Source organism: Budorcas taxicolor, chromosome 4 (genome assembly GCF_023091745.1).
Source record: "Budorcas taxicolor isolate Tak-1 chromosome 4, Takin1.1, whole genome shotgun sequence".
Lineage (NCBI taxonomy): Eukaryota > Metazoa > Chordata > Mammalia > Artiodactyla > Bovidae > Budorcas > Budorcas taxicolor.
This window is the reverse complement of record NC_068913.1, coordinates 74,219,757-74,237,507: the sequence shown is the minus strand read 5'-3', so window position 1 is coordinate 74,237,507 and position 17,751 is coordinate 74,219,757.

Here is a 17,751-nt window from a genome sequence, read left to right as displayed (position 1 = left end):
GGTAGAACATAGATGAGAACGGAGATTTAATGATGGAAAAATGGTGTGAAAAAAGGAAAACTTTTATTTTCCCTGTCTCAGCACCACTACAGTATTTCCTATTAATAAACTTTATCATTAACTTTTGGCTCCTAAGCATATGATCACTTAACATACTGTTTTAGGCTTCCCAGGTGACTCAGTGGGTAAAGAGCCCCCCTTCAATGCAGGAGACAAGACACAGGAGACTTGTGCTTGATCCCTGGGCTGGGAATAACCCCTGGAGGACGGCATGGCAACCCACTCCAGTATTCTTGCCTGGAGATCCCCATGGGCAGAGGAGCCTAGTGGGCTACAATCCATGGGGTCACAGAGTTGGACATGACTGAAGCCTCTGAACCGGAGAAGACAATGGCACCCCACTCCAGTACTCTTGCCTGGAAAATCCCATGGATGGAGGAGCCTGGAAGGCTGGAGTCCATGGGGTCGCTGGGGGTTGGGCATGACTGAGCGACTTCACTTTCACTTTTCACTTTCCTGCATTGGAGAAGGAAATGGCAACCCACTCCAGTGTTCTTGCCTAGAGAATCCCAGGGATGGGGGAGCCTGGTGGGCTGCCGTCTATGGGGTCGCACAAAGTCGGACATGACTAAAGTGACTTAGCAGTAGCAGAAGCCTCTGAACATGAACATTCTATTTTGGTTCTTAACTATAACTTTTCACTCCTATTAAATTGAGGATGTCTGCATGCATGTTCAACTAGACTTGGTCAATGATTTTTTTTCTTCTCTTTTTGTCCTAGTTTTGCATTGTTTTCATCATATTACCTTTTTTAAAAAAAAATGAACCAGATAGCATCTCATCTCTTTCCATGTTCTGTATAAGATGCAAATAATCTGTTATTTGAAAATTTAGTAGAATATATCATTTGGGCATGGTAGAATTTTGCAATATCATTCATTTTTATTTTTGATAATTCCTCTATTCGATTTTTCTACTTCTTCTTGAGTCTATTTTGTCCAAATGTATTTCTTAAAAAATTATCTGGATTTTTAAATTATTTTTTCAAATTTATTGCTAGAATAGCATAGCTGCAATAATGCTGTATAATAAACCATCCCCAAATCAGTGATATACAGCAACATTTCATTCAGCCCACACACCTCTAAGACAGTTGGGAATTGGTTAATTTGGTGGTTTGGCTCCATATCTGAAGGTATATCTCACAGGCTTCTTGGACCACCTGGCTACCTATGAGAAAAATATGAGCCATGTTCTCATGGTGATGGCAGAAGTTCATGTTAGATAAGTGGAAATAGATGATGCCTCTTAAGGACCAGATTCAGAACTGGAGCACTGTCAGTTCAAACTCATCAACCAATGTAAGTCTCATGGCCCAGCGCTGTATCAAGAATGGAAATGGATATACTCTACTAGGAAAACTGCAAATTGACGTGACAAAGCTTCCTGGTATAGGAAGTGGTAATGACCTGAGAACAATTATGCCATTCACCACAGAGCCTGTTAAAAGGTATATGCATGTTGTGCTCCCATTGCTCTTGGTCAATCATACCAAAGACTTTTCTACGTTATTAGATTTCTTCAAATAACTGACTTTTGACTGTGCTAATAAAGTCAGGTTTTAGTTTCTTTCACTTTTGTGGTCTGTTGCACGGTCAATTTCCAGATACCCCATGCTTCAAAGAGCGCGCACTGCTGTTAGGTGGGCAGTAATCTGTGTACCGTGTGTGCTCAGCCGCTCGGCTGGGTCCAGCTCTTTGTGACCCCAGGGACTATAGCCCGCCAGGCTCCTCGGTCCATGGGACTCTCCAGGCAAGAATGCTGGAGTGGGTTACCATTTCCTCCTCCAGGGGATCTTCCCCACTCAGGGATCAAACCTGAGGCTCCTGCATTAGCAGCCCGATTATTTACCTCGAGCTACAGACTGGTTCCAAATAGGAAAAGGAGTACGTCAAGGCTGTATATTGTCACCCTGCTTACTTAACTTATATGCAGAGTACATCATGAGAAACGCTGGACTGGAAGAAACACAAGCTGGAATCAAGATTGCTGGGAGAAATATCAATCACCTCAGATATGCAGATGACACCACCCTTATGGAAGCAAGTGAAGAGGAGCTAAAAAGCCTCTTGATGAAAGTGAAGAGGAGAGTGAAAAAGTTGGCTTAAAGCTCAACATTCAGAAAATGAAGATCATGGCATCTGGTCCCATCACTTCATGGGAAATAGATGGGGAAACAGTGGAAAGAGTATCAGACTTTATTTTGGGGGGCTCCAAAATTACTGCAGATGGTTATTGCAGCCATGAAATTAAAAGACGCTTAGTCCTTGGAAGGAAAGTTATGACCAACCTAGATAGTATATTCAAAAGCAGAGACATTACTTTGCCGACTAAGGTCCACCTAGTCAAGGCTATGGTTTTTCCTGTGGTCATGTATGGATATGAGAGTTGGACTGTGAAGAAGGCTGAGCGCTGAAGAATTGATGCTTTTGAACTGTGGTGTTGGAGAAGACTCTTGAGAGTCCCTTGGACTGCAAGGAGATCCAACCAGTCCATTCTGAAGGAGATCAACCCTGGGATTTCTTTGGAAGGAATGATGCTAAAACTGAAGCTCCAGTACTTTGGACACCTCATGAGAAGAGTTGACTCACTGGAAAAGACTCTGATGCTGGGAGGGATTGGGGGCAGGAGGAGAAGGGGATGACCAAGGATGAGATGGCTGGATGGCATCACGGACTCGATGGATGTGAGTCTGAGTGAACTCCGGGAGATGGTGAAGGACAGGCAGGCCTGGTGTGCTGCGATTCATGGGGTCGCAAAGAGTCGGACACAACTGAGCGACTGAAATGAACTGAACTGAACTGAACTGAGCTATCTGGGAAATCCAGTGTGTGTTTTAGATTCTACGTGTTAATGATGTCAGTCTAGTCTTCTCTATTCTTATTTCCTGCTTAATTGATCTTCTAGTGTCTGTGAGAGTTGGGTAATAACTGCTAATAGGCTGTACTAGTCCATTCCTCCTTGTAGATCTATCAATTTTGCTTCATAAAGTCTGAGACTGCACTATTTCTGTGTAAAAACTGATGACTAGTGTGCATTCTTTGGTAAACTGGGGTTTTATTCCAATCTGAAATAGCATTCATTAGACCTTTTATCTCAAGAGATAAGCGAGTACAAAAGCTGGGTTTCACTCTGAGGTGCTTACTAGTGTGGCTTCCCCAGTGGCTCAGCAGTAAAGATTCCTCCTGCAACGCAGGAGTTGCAAGAGACACAGGTTCAATCCATGGGTCCAGGAGATCCCCTAGAGGAAGGCATGGTAACCCACTCCAGTATTCTTGCCCGGAGAATCCCATGGACAGAGGAGGCTGGTGGGCTAAGCAGAGAACACTTCGCTTGTCTTTGCATACCTTCTCTTCCTAGATTAGCACTTATTCAAATCTGCCCTTGCGGAATTCTGTGTCCATGGGGTCACAGAAGGTCGGACACGACTAAAGCAACAGCACACACACACACACGTGCTAACTAGTGCTCTTGGGTATCTGTATTGAAAGCTGCTCAGGGTAAGGGGGACCAAGAAGAAGATCTTTCAAGTAACATAGAAAAAAACGGAAAGAGAGAAAAACTCATGAGGGGAAATATTAGAGAATTAAAGCATAAATCCAATGGATGCCATATGCAAACAGACACTCAGAAATAAAAGAAGGAACAGGTTATCATTAAAGAATTAAGAATTTTTCCCAGGGCTAAAGCAAGGCCTCAACAAGTTCCAGGAAGGACTGATTTTAAATATATATATATATATATATAAATATATATATATATATACTATGGGGGTTCCTTCCAAAACTAAAAATAGAGCTACCATATAATCCAGCAATCCCATGCCTGGGCATATAGGGCAAAAAGACAAAAAGAAAAGACAAAAGCTTGAATTAAAAAAGATACATTCACCCCAATGTTCACAGCAATACTATTTACAACAGCCAATACGTAGAAGCACCTTGCTACTGCTAAGTCACTTCAGTCGTGTCCGACTCTGTGGGACCCCATAGACAGAAGCCCACCAGGCTCCCTCGTCCCTGGGATTCCCCAGGCAAGAACACTGGAGTGGGTTGCCATTTCCTTCTCCAATGCATGAAAGTGAAAAGAGAAAGTGAAGTCGCTCAGTCGTGTCCGACCCTTAGCGACCCCATGGACTGCAGCCCACCAGGCTCCTCCATCCATGGGATTTTCCAGGCAAGAGTACTGGAGTGGGGTGCCATTGCTTTCTCCGAGAAGCACCTTAAATGTCCATTAATAGATGAATAAAGAAGGTGTGTGTGTGTGTGTATACATATATACATATATAATATGGAATATTACTCAGCCATCAAAAACAATGACATAGTGCCATTTGCAGCAACGTGGATGGACCTAGAGATTAGCATACTAAGAGAAGCAAGCCAGACAGAGAAAGACAAATAGCGTAAGATATCACTTATATGCGGAATTTTAAAAAATAATACAAACAAACTTATTTACAAAACAGAAACAGACTCACAGATATAGAAAACAAACTTATGGTTACCAAAAGGTAGCAGGGGGAGGATATATTAGGAATTTAGGATTAACAGAGACACACCGTTATATAAAAAATAACCAACCAAGGACCTTCTGTATAGCACAGGCACTGTATTCAATGTCTTATAATAATCTTAATGAAAAAGAATTTGAAAAAGAATATACATATACACATTTATATATATACATATATATATATGCCTGAATCACTTTGCTATACACCTGAAACATTATAAATCATCTATACCAAAATAAAAAATAAATAAAAATAAAGCATATATATATATATATATATATGCACACACCTCAAGGTATATTCTAGAAATTCTTAAACTCCAAAGATAAAGGGAAAACCTTACAAGCAACGCATTCACAAAGAAGAAATGAGTTGTCTATTAATGAGATTGGTAATGAACATCTCAACTGTGATGTTAGAAGACAGATCAGCATCCACAGACCAATGAGAAAAGTCTTGTAGTCCAGCTACCCCATGCTGAACACAGATTTGTGGCTATGCAAAGATTCAGAAAATACATCTTAGTTAAATAAAGATTCAAGGAAAGATTTCGAACCAAAAGTGAATATGAACAGAATAGTCAAAGTAAGGGCCTGCAAGCTAAGTCCTGAGTTACTTGAATAGAAATGACTGGCCAAAAATAATAATAAAATAATGTGACTGTGTATAGAGCACTTCTGGGCACTCGAGATACTGATCTAAATTGGACTCTTATCTCTGTCTCTACAGATGGTTTCACAGCTCCTTTAAAGTTAATTTGGAGCTACAAATATAAAAAGATAGAGTTTATGCCATGGAGAGAATTTTTCTTCTCAAACAAAAGCTGAAATTAGGACAATGCATCATAATTTATTTTTTACTTAGTAAAAGGGCATAAAGACTAACCCATAAACAAGTATGTTTGTCAAAATCAAAATTGTGTATTTAAAAACTGATATTTCACTGTATATAAATTACACATCAATAAACCTGCATTTTAAAATAGAAAGTCTTCTCTATATTTTTAAATAAGTAATCCTAATGTATAGATTAATCCCTAGCTCTAATGTAGGTCTAGATTTTTAGGTCTATTTTTCAATAGCTATATAGTTTAGATAATTTGTCAAGATACTTAGAGAATAAAATTATATCTTGGAAATCATCTCTATTTTTCAAGGAAGATGCAAGTAACATGTGCTGCAAGTAACATGAGACAGTGACTCAGCTAAATGAGATAAGGAAATCTGTTGCTCAAAGGTATGGCAACTTCAGCTGCATAAGTCAGTGGTCTGGCTCTGTGCCCTGAGGGTCTCCAGGTGCATGTATGTTAGTGTCAGAAAAGTAGTGAAACACATGTAGCAATTCCAGGTAACTACTTCTTCTTCAAATGCTCTCTTAAGAGCAAGCAAACAGGTCCTCCTGCCAGCCCCCATGACTTTCCTTCCAATCTCACTGGCCAGAATTAGATTATATGCTCATTCTTTTTTCTTACTGTGGTTAAAACACACACACACACACACACACACACACACACACACACACACACACACACACATACACACACCAAGTTACCATCTAAACAATCTTTAAGTGTACAATACAGTGTGCACAGGGTTGCTCAGTAGGTCTCTAGAACCCTATCTACACCTTGCGTGACTGGAAAGCTATCCCAGTGAACAACTCCATATCTGCCTCCTCCTCCACTCCTAGCAACTACCACGCCACTTTCTATTTCGATGAGCTTGATTACCTATTTCATATAAGTGAAATCATGCAGTATTTCTCTTTTTTGTGACTGGCTCATTTCACTCAGTACAATGTCCTCGAACTCATCACTGTTGTAATGTTTGATAGATTTTCCTTCTTTTTAAGGCTAGATAATATTCCATGTATGATATGCATCACATTTTTTAAAATCCATTCATCTGTAGATGGACATTCGGGTTGCCTCCATATCTTGGCTATTGTGAATAACAATGAAGTTGTTGTTGTTGTTCAGTCCCCCAGTTGTGTCCGACTCTTTGTGACCCCATGGACTGCAGCACACCAGGCCTCCCTGTCCCTCACCATCTCCCGAAGACTGCCCAAGTTCATGTTTATTATATTGTTGATGCTGTCCAGCCATCTCATCCTTTGATGTCCTCTTCTCCTACCCTCGATCTTTCCTAGCATCAGGGACTTTTCCCAACGAGTCGTCTGTTCAGATGACCAAAATACTGGAACTTCAGTTTTAGCATCGGTCCTTCCGGTGAATATTCAAGGTTGATCTCCCTTAAGATTGACTGGTTTGATCTCCTTGCTGTCCAAGGGTATGCAAATATCCCTTGGAGATTCTGTCTTCAATTCTTTTGGATATATACCCAGAAATGAGATGGCTGAATGGTATGGTAGCTTTAATGTTTTTAGGTATCTCCATATACCATTTTATAATCCCACCAACAGTGCACAAGGGTTCTTCTCACATAATGGCTAACACTTGCTACGCTCTGTTTTTCGATAACGGCCGTCCTAATGGGTGTGAGGTAGTATCTCACTGTGGGTGTGATTTTAATTTCCCTGATGACTTATGGTGCTGAGCGTTAGTCATCTGTATTTCTTCTTTGGAGAAATGGTTAGTCAAGTTCTTGGCTCAGTTTTTAATTGGGTCATTTGAGGGTTTTTCTTCGCTATTGGACTGTAAGAGTGCTTTATATATTCTGGATATATATTAAACCAACCATCACGTGTGCTCGCTCAGTCACTAAATCATGTCTGACTCTTTGCAACCCTGTGGACTGCAGCTGCCCACCAGGCTCCTCTGTTCGTGGAATTTTCCAGGCAAGAATACTGGAGCAGGTTGCCATTTCCTCCTCCAGGGGATCTTTCCAACCCAGGGATGGAACCCATGTTTTTTGCATTGGCAGGCAGATTTTTTCCATTGAGCCACCTGGGAAGCTCCAGATAACCATCACCAGGATGCAATGGTTATTGGGTAATCTATCACCACGGGACATATATGTCTCACTTTCGTTTTACATCTCAGTTTCAAATTGAGAGAAGCATTCACTAAGGACATCATCGCAGCTGCAGGTCTTATTTAAGCAGATGTGTATAGACAGGTAAGGTATAAATGTGAGGACACTGGATAGAGCCTCAGGTGACCTGAGTTTTTAGTACTTAGAAATTGCTAACAGTTCAATCTTCTTAAATCACTTTATCTTTTTAAACTATCTGTAAACCAAAGGGTGGTTTCATAATTCCAGCTTTAATCATTAACCAAGGATCTAGGTTAACCATTCATTTAAGACAGTTTATAAGCCTTTGGTAAATGTGACATCAAATTGTTGGGTAGGTAGGTGTGGTCAAGTGTGGATCTGTATAGATATAGGTTTGTAAGTGAGAGTAAGTATCTGTGGGCCAGGGTGTGTATGTGTAGATATAGGATTATAGGTAAGAGTGGATGCAGGTTGATAAGGGCAGGGTGTGTGTACGTGCATATGGAATTATATATGAGGGGGTGGTAGGTCAAAATGCAGAGTAGGTAAAGGACAGGATGAATCTCAATCAAATACATGTTTGATCATTTTAATGATATATTTAATAATTTAATGATTCATTGTAATGATTTATATTTGTGTAGGATATAAACCCATTACGAAAGATGTTGCAACTATCTTTCCTAGTTTGTATGTGGTCTCTTATTTTGTTAATGGTAGGATTTTGCTAACATTACAAACTTTATTGGGTATTTTTTGTTTCCATTAAGAGGACTCTCCTTTTAATGGTCATTTAAAAATATGACAATTTATACACAAAGAAAATTAAATTAAAATGTCCACAAACTCAACACCTGAGGATAATCACTTTAACAACTCAGTCTACAGTCCAGTTCTATAGAGGGAGAGATATGCAGTAACACTGTACAGCCTACACACCTCTCTATAATAGACTTATATATAAATATGAGGTCACTCAGTCGTGTCTGACTCTTTGCGACACCATGGACTATAACCTACCAGGCTCCTCCATCCATGGAATTTTCCAGGCAAGAGTACTGGAGTGGGTTGCCATTTCTGGAGTGGGTTGCCATTTCCTTCTCCAGGGGATCTTCCCAACCCAGGGATCGAACGCAAGTCTCCTGCATTGCAGGCAGACGCTTTACCGTCTGAGCCACCAGGGAAGCCAAATGCTCTCATGTTCTATTAATGATACTATAAATAGGTTACTTCCAAATTCATTCTATGAGATGACCATTACCCTGATACCAAAACCAGACAAAAACACTACCAAAAAAAAAGAGTTAAAGGCCAATATCTCTGATGAATATAGATGCAAAAATGTTCTACACAGTATTAGCAAACTGAGTCTATCAATATACAAAAAGGATCATTCACCCTTGATCAAATGTGATTTAGTCCAGTGATTCAAGGGATGGTTTAATATTTGCAAATCAACATGATACACCACATGAACAAAAGAAAGCATAAAAATCACATCATGATCATCTCAACAGATGCAGAAAAAGCATTTGACAAATTATAGCATCCATTCATGATAAAAATTCACCAAAGTAGCTACAGAGGGAGCATCTCAACATAATAAAAACTATTTATGACAAACAGCTAACAACATATTCAATAAAAAATAAATAAATAAATAGGGCATGGTGATGATTTTAAAGCTCAAGAACTCTTCAGGGAGGGCTGAACTGTGAAGTAGGGACTTTGGGCAGACACAGAGGCATAAGAAGGACACCTAGAAGACCTGGATAGCTGCTCTAGATCCTGGAAGAAAAGACCAGAAAGGCACATGCAGTGGCCCTGAAGACACACTGTTGAAATGCTGCATGTGCAAGCTGCTTCAGTCACGTCTAATGCTTTGCCACCCCATGGACTGCAGCCCACCAGGCTCCTCTACCCATGGGATTCTCCAGGCAAGAATACTGGAACAGGTTGCCACACCCTCCTCCATGGCATCTTCCTGACCCAGGGACAGAACCTTCATCTCTTATGTCTCCTGCATTGGCAGGTGGGTTCTTTATCACTAGCACCACCTGGGAAGGAAATTTTCCCTACATGTGCTTAAAAATCCCATTACATGCTACTTTAGGTTTGGCAATCAATGTCAAGTTCCCAGCCTCAAACTCAGAAATAGTTCTGTAACTCCTTGAGTCCGAAGGATACTCTCTTTCCCTTTAGACTGCAGTCAGCGATGTACTGGTAAATGTTTAACAACTGGCTCTCCAAGGGAAAAAAAATATGCACATATACAGGCATATTAGATTATTACAAGCTTTACTGATATAGGACTTCCCCAGTAGCTCAGACGGTAAAGCGTCTGTCTACAATGCGGGAGACCTGGGTTCGATCCCTGGGTCAGGAAGATCCCCTAGAGAAAGAAATGACAATCCACTCCAGTACTATTGCCTGGAAAATCCCATGGACAGATAAGTCTGGTAGGCTACAGTCCATGGGGTTGCAAAGAATCGAACACGACTGAGCGACTTCAATTTCACTTACTGATATAAAGGATGTGCAGCATACAATTTATAAATAATGATGCAATATATAGTACATTTTATTGTCAATTTCATACAGCCACTTGATTCTCAAAGAATGTTTTTGTTAGTTTTACAAGATTCTTTTATCCATAGTAAACTTGTGGTTGAAATGGACAATGATGGATAAAGTTGCAATAACACTTTCTCAATAAATGACTGCCAGTTCAGATATATGATTTACTGTTAAACACTCACCGTCAAAATGGGCTTCCCTGGTGGCTCAGTGGTAAAGAATCTGCCTGCTAATGCAGGAAACACAGGTTCAGTCCCTGGTTTGGGAAGATCCACTAGAGAAGGAAATGGCAACCCACTCCAGTACTCTTGCCTGGAAAACCCCATGGACAGAGAAGCCTGGTGGGCTACAGTCCATGAGGTCTCAAACAGTCAGACACAGCTGAGTACACACACACATGCACACGCACACACACACACACACACACACAAATTAGAGATTGGTGTTTTGTTTTGTTGCATGTCTACTCCAGACTTACAATTAACACATGAAATTTTCTCCAACCTGCTGATTCCCAAGTTTAGAATAGACAAACAATAAAACAATAAACCAATCTCTTATTTGTAAGTATAAGTTGATATCCATGGAATAAATACTGCCCCCATGGCCTATTTCAAGCTACTAACAGACACAGTATGATCAAACCTGCAGTTGGAAATTAATGTCCAACCTTACCCCCATTACATAGTTTAAGTATAGAAAAATAATTAAGTGATGCATTGGGATTATTTAATAGCTTTGTTTTCAGTAAGCTAAAATTTTTAATTTATAATATTGGCAGTGTTTAACAATAGTCTGGAAAAATTCCTGAAGATTGGCTCTTGCTGGCCAGCTCCCACACATTGCCGATGCAATACAAAGCTCTGAAAGTCTTTGGAAGTCTCTGATGGGGGCAATGATTCTCAAACACTGGGCTATGTATACTGCTGCTGTTGACTCCTATCTGCCTTAGCTAAGGTAATATGTTCTAATACTGAAACACACCTGTTACATAGAAGACCTCTCTGGGGCCAATGGGAAAACTGCCTATATTGTCGACTGTGTTTATTGTTGGTTACTGATTGCCAAGGATCAAGAGGGCAAAGTGATGAATGTAACTGCTGTTACAGTTTATACTTCCTGATCATTCTCTTTGACCATCCAGCAAGGATATGCTCCTCTAAGAATCACAAGTTTCTGCATCCAAGACCTCACATCAAGATGCAGGTAAGTAGAGATATGTATGCAAGGTTAGTTCCATAATGCAAACATTCTAGTTCTACTGATTTAAAAAAATATGTAAGTTCCTAATCTATGAAATTCTATTAACTCATTGTTTTTGGCTGAGAATATGCCAAATTTATAAAATATCTAAACACTCTTGGGGAGCTAAAATTTTTATAAAATATAATCTAAACGCTCTTTGGGAAGCAAGATTTAAGAATGAAGCACAGAAATGAACAAATCTAGTATACAAAATTATTTTAAAATATAAAAATGTCTTCTCAACCTTGAGATTTTTAAAGGTATACAGAAATGACAATTGGATTTCTCCATTGAGAATATTAGCATAGACTAATAGAATATTAAGTTATATGCAGCTTTGGCTTCCAAGAGAATTTAGTTCTCCCAAATTTCCCTGATTTACCAAGAGAAAAGCTTTCTTTCTTTCTTTCTTTTTTTTGTTTTATTTTGCTCTGAGAAATTTGGGTCCAAGTTACTTCTCCCATTTTAATAAAATGGAAACAGCAGATGTAGCTGCATAGAACAGTAATCCTAATAGATTCATCAAAGAATGTCATGAATTGATGCTAAGATACCTGTAGCACTTCTGATAATATGTTTTAGACTGAGATAGTTAGATGGATTTTTCCATAGAGAGTCTTAGACTCTCGTGTATACATGCTCAGTCACTCAGTCGTATCCAACTCTTTACGACCCCATTGACTGTAGCCTCCAGGTTCCTCCGTCCATGGGATTATCCCTGCAAGAATACTGGAGTGGGTTGCCATTTACTCCTCTTTCAAGGGATCTCCCCCACTCAGGGACTGAACCTGCATTTCTTTCAGCTCCTGCACTAGCAGGCAGATTCTTTAACATTGAGCCACCTGGGAAGAAGCCACAGATACTTGACAAACGGATGCTTCTCAGTGTGTAAGAGCACTAATTCTTTGCTTACTATAATAGTATCACAATTTGTGTTTTACCAGCAAAATAAGTCATGAGAATTAATTCACCTAGATTCCTTTTTCAGATTTGCCATTGATTTCCCATTATATGAAAACAGGCAAGTTACTTTCTGGGAAATATATATATATATATAAGTAAAGTAAGAGTTTATTTTACTTTTAATTAAATCCTCAATTTACATATTATTATAACTGATTTATGTATAGGCTTCATACTAGTTTGGCTTTCTGGAAATAGCTTCTCTACCTGGGTGCCTTAGAGTCAAAATGGGTCATTCTTCCTTCCCCAGAGCTCTAGTTTGAACTTTTCTTCTGTTTTTCCTCCCTACCAATGCCACCTCCATAGTAATAGAGCTGATGGAGACTCTACCCTCTACCCCTGCCCGGTTCTGGGTAGACTTGGTGGCATCAGGACTCACAGGATAAAGGAACTGGGCAGAAAACAAGCCTGAGTGAGTGCTCCCCACCCCCTGCCTTGCTCTGCCCTGGCCCCAGGACTGGTTCTTTTCAGAAAAAATATTGAGGGTTATGAAGAACTTTTGAGGGGCTTGCCTAGGAACCAGTCACAAAATGACTTCTATAGGAAAATATATCCCAAGTTGCAAATACCCAGCTTCTAGAACACAATGTCTTTAAGAGTTGAGGACACCGAGTAAGGAGTCCAACGTTCTCAGGAACACTCATCCTCAGGGAACTGAACATAAGTGATTTCCTACCTGGGAATACAGCTCCACTTCTTTATGATGATGCTGCCAACAATCATTTTTCCACAAAGTTGGAGATCTGAGTTCTCTCTAAGGCAGAGTTTTTCAAATCATGAAGTGACAGATGCAGATTAAGAGTTAAATGAAAGCTGAGACATTCATCCGGAAAAGGTTATTGCTCACTTCTTCCTGATATGTTAGGCCTGTGATTAATTCAACTGTAGGAAATGGCGAAACAATGGCAGTTACTTCATTAGAGGACTCCTTCCAGCACTTCTCTGACTGAGACATTTCTGGCTGCCATATGCAATACTTTATGTAAACTTTTCTTCAGGGACAGAAAGTATCCATATGCCTTTTGTCTTCCAAGTGGGAATATCAATGACTGGGGACAGTACACCACAAAAGAACAAGACCCTCTATGAGAAGTATATTCAGATCAACACACAATTTTAATTGGAAGAGCCAAATATTTAAATCAGGCTAGGCAAGGCCTTCAAGAGCTTGAGCCATGTACCTTCTCCCAGGCTTAGTTTCCTCATCTGTAAAACAACAAGGTTGGGGAAGCTGATTACAAATGTTTCTGTGATTCCAATGTCTTCCCTGAATGACTCTGATCCAGAGCCTGTCTAAAAACCTCCTATACTGAGCCATCAAAAAGAACAAAATAATGCCATTTGTAGCAACATGGATGGACCTAGAGCTTATCATATTCAGTGAAGTAAGTCAGACAGAGACAGACAAATGTCATATATCATTTATATGTAGAATCTAAAATATGATACAAATGAGCTTATTTACAAAACGGACTCACAGATTTAGAAAACAAACTTATAATTTAAAAAACAAACTTATAGTTACCAAAGGGGAAATATGGAGGGTGAGATAATCAGGCATTTTGGATTAGCACATACAAACAACTATATATAAAATAGATAAACAAGGTCCTACTGTATAGTACAGGGAACTATAGTCAATTTCTTGTAATAAACCATCATGGTAAATTTTATATGTGTGTGTGTGTGTGTCTGTGTGTGTGTATGTTTATTTGTTGTTCAGTTGCTAAGTTGTATCAGACTTTTTTGCAACCCCATGGACTATAGCCCACCAGGCTCCTCCATCCATGGAATTTCCCAGGCAAGAATACTGGGGTAGGTTGCCATTTCCTTCTCCAGGGGATTTTCCTGACCCAGGGATCAAACTCATGTCTCCTGCATTGGCAGGTGGATTCTTTACCACTGAGCCGCCAGGGAAGCATATATATATGTGTGTATATGTGTGTATACATATAACACAATCACTTTGCTCTATACCAGAAACTAGCAACTAGCACCACATTGAAAACCAGCTATACTTCAATTTTAAAAATAATTAATAAATGTAAACCTCTTATTGTGCACTCTCTGACCCAAGCTACTGCCAGGACCCTCAATCATTGTGGTATGGCTGTATAACTCCCACAGTCTTTTTCTAGGACTTAGGAAATGGTTAGGACAAATAACACAGGATTCACAGGATTCTAGCTCCCCAGACTGTCCAAACCAGTTAGGAATCCCTCTAATAACTATACAGCTCACATACTCTGTTGCTGAGTTTCTTTAAATTATGTGAGGATTTTATTGTCTGTATCTACAGTTCTGTGATTTGAAGGCACAGGAATAAGATGAGTTCTTATCCCACTAGGGTTTTTATTTTGTTCAAAATTAAAACAGACCCAAGGAATGGCAAGGAATGGCTTCTCCTTCTCTAGATTACATCTTTGATGATTTGTGTGGTCTTGCTGAAGGCTGATACTTATAACCTCTGCAGGGTTTTATGCACCTAAATTCTTTTTTGGCAGTTCCTCTTCTGCCCAGATTCCTCAGGAAGCAGTATAATGCGGGGGAAAATGTAAGCTTGGTTTAGTATCTTTGTAGTTTGTTTACATTTTAGACACCGATGCTTTAGAGTTAAGTAAATCAGTTAAGCTCAAGACCTGGTCTGTAACCTTGGGAAAGTTACCTATGCCTCAATTCCCTCATCTATAAAATGTGGGCAATTGCATCTCTTTTCCAAGGTGATTTTCTTGAAATGCATCTATAAGGAAGTACCCAGAACAACACTTGGCACATACAAAGAACCCAGTAAAGCTGCTCTTTTCTCACTCTCTACCTTCACTGCTCCCACTGGACTGAATATCAAAACCATAAAAGTAAATTGCCTGTATTCACCCCATTCTTATAGAATTCTTACTGAGTCTTTAGTTTTTCCTGAATGTTTTCAGGCTTGACAATACTCAGACATAATTAAAGGAACCCACGTTACGTGAGTAACATTTAAAAGCTGGCTTTGCATCCAGCTTTGTCATCACGGGGCACACCCTCTGGCTACTACTATACAGGGCAAGACCGAAACCAATAAGTCAGAGTTTCACAGTGTTCCTTTCAACCAGCTTATTGGGCAATGGGGAAGAGTCTGAGAACTCTATACACAGGATCCTACCCCAGAGAGGTCAGCATTCCTCAGGGTGATTCAGCTACCTTTATCCATTAGCTTCACCCTGAAATCATTTGTTAAAGCGCTATCCTCCCAGAGTCATAAACCAGAATCCTGGAGGGGTCTGCCACAGTGGTTGACAACTACTATACAAGGGACAAATCTACCCCACTTCCTGCTTTTACATACCTAGGACCTAATAATTGAAAAAATAAATAATAGTATTTCTTGACATATGAAAATTATGAGACATAAACTTTGGTGTCCATAAGTACAGTTGTACTGGAACAAAGCCACAGCCATCTATCTGTGTATTGTCTATGGATGCTTGCATGGTACAGGAGCAGAGCTGAGTAGTTGCCGCAGAGACTGTAGAGCCCATAAAACCTATATACTTTCTGGTCCTTTACAAAGTTTCCTGCTCCCTGACATGGGGCACAGACACTGGGAACCAGACCAGGCAGCAGAGTTCAGCTCTCGATTCCTCCCACTTGCCCAAGTTCTCTCATCTCCTTTGTATCCTCCAATGGATAATGAGGCTTTTATGAGGGTCAAACAAATGTATAAAGTGCTTAGAAGAGAGTCTGGTGCATATTAAGTACCATCTATGGGTCTGTTACTATTAGCTGTCACAACTTTTTTCACAAACTAAAGCAGCAGCAGCAGCATACCAGTTAGTTAGCAAAAACTGTGAGAATTTCATTTGTAGCCCTCCAAGTACATTCAATGGGCAGTAGGAAGGTGTTAAAGACACCTGAAATAACATTGAGCATAGATGCTTATCCACAAAACTAGTTCTGCATTCTTAACAAGTATTTTTTTATGCTATTTTCTTCTTTCAGACTTGAGTCTTAGAGAAGCTTACACTCACCTTTGATTTCAGCCCTCACCATCTATTCCTTACAGTTGGAAGAAATAGACTTCAAAACAGAGGCTAAGGAACAGAATAGAGCCCAGAAATAAATCCATGCATATTTGGTCAACTGATCTCGGACAAGAATGCCAAAAGTACACTATGGAGAAAGGATGACCTCTTCAACAAATGGTCCTATGTTAGCGCATGTGTGTGTGCTCAGTTGTGTCTGACCCTTTGTGACCCCATGGACTATAGCCCAGCAGGCTCCTCTGCTCTGGGATTTCCCATGCAGGAACACTGTAGTGACCTGCCGTTTCCTCCTCCAGTGGATCTTCTTGATCCAGGGATCGAACCCACATCTCTTGCACATCTCCTGCATTGCAGGTGGATTCTTTCTTTTTTTTTTTTAAACCACTGAGCCACTGGAGAAAACTGGATGTTTACATGCAAAAGAGTGATTATTGGACCCTATCTCACACCATATACAAAAATCAAAATGGAATAAAGACTTAAATATAGGATCTAAAACTGTAAAATTCTTAAAAGAAAACTTAAGGGGAAAGCTTTGTGACATTAGCCTTGACACTGATTTCATGGCTATGACAGCAAAAGCACAAGCAACAAAAACTAAATAAATAAGTAGGATTAAAAAGGTTCTGCACCACAAAGAAACAACAGAATGAAAAGGCAACTCACTGAACAAGAGAAAATATTTGCAAGACATATATCTGACAAGAAGTTATTCTCTAAAATTTTAACAAAGAAGATACACAAATGCACAGCAGGTATATGAAAAAATGCTCAGTGTCACTAATTACCAGGAAAACGCAAATCAAACCACAACGAGGTATCACCTCATATCTGCCAAGATGGCTATCATTATAAAAAGAAAAAAAAAAAAGACAATAAGTGTTGGCAAGTATGTGAAGAAATTGGAAATCCTGCACATTATTAGTGGGAACTAGAAATGGTGAGGCTGCCATGAAAACAGTGTGGAGTCTCCTCAAAAAATTAAAAATAGAATGACCATATGATCTAGCAACCCTACTTCTGGATATATATCCCCTCAAAAATGAAAACAGAACCTCAAAGAGATATTTGCACCCATGTTCACAGCAATATTATTCACCAATAACCAAGATGTGGCAGCAACCCAAATGTCTATCAATACATGAATGTTTTTCAATGTGGCATATATCATACAATGAATTGTCATCCAGCCTTAAAAAAGGATATCTTATCATATTCTGCAACATGGTTGAATTTCAAGGACACTATGCTAAGTTAGGAGAAGGCAATGGCACCCCACTCCAGTACTCTTGCCTGGAAAATCCCATGGACGGAGGATCCTGGTAGGCCGCAGTCCATGGGGTTGCTAAGAATCAGAAACGACTGAGCGACTTCACTTTCACTTTTCACTTTCATGCATTGGAGAAGAAAA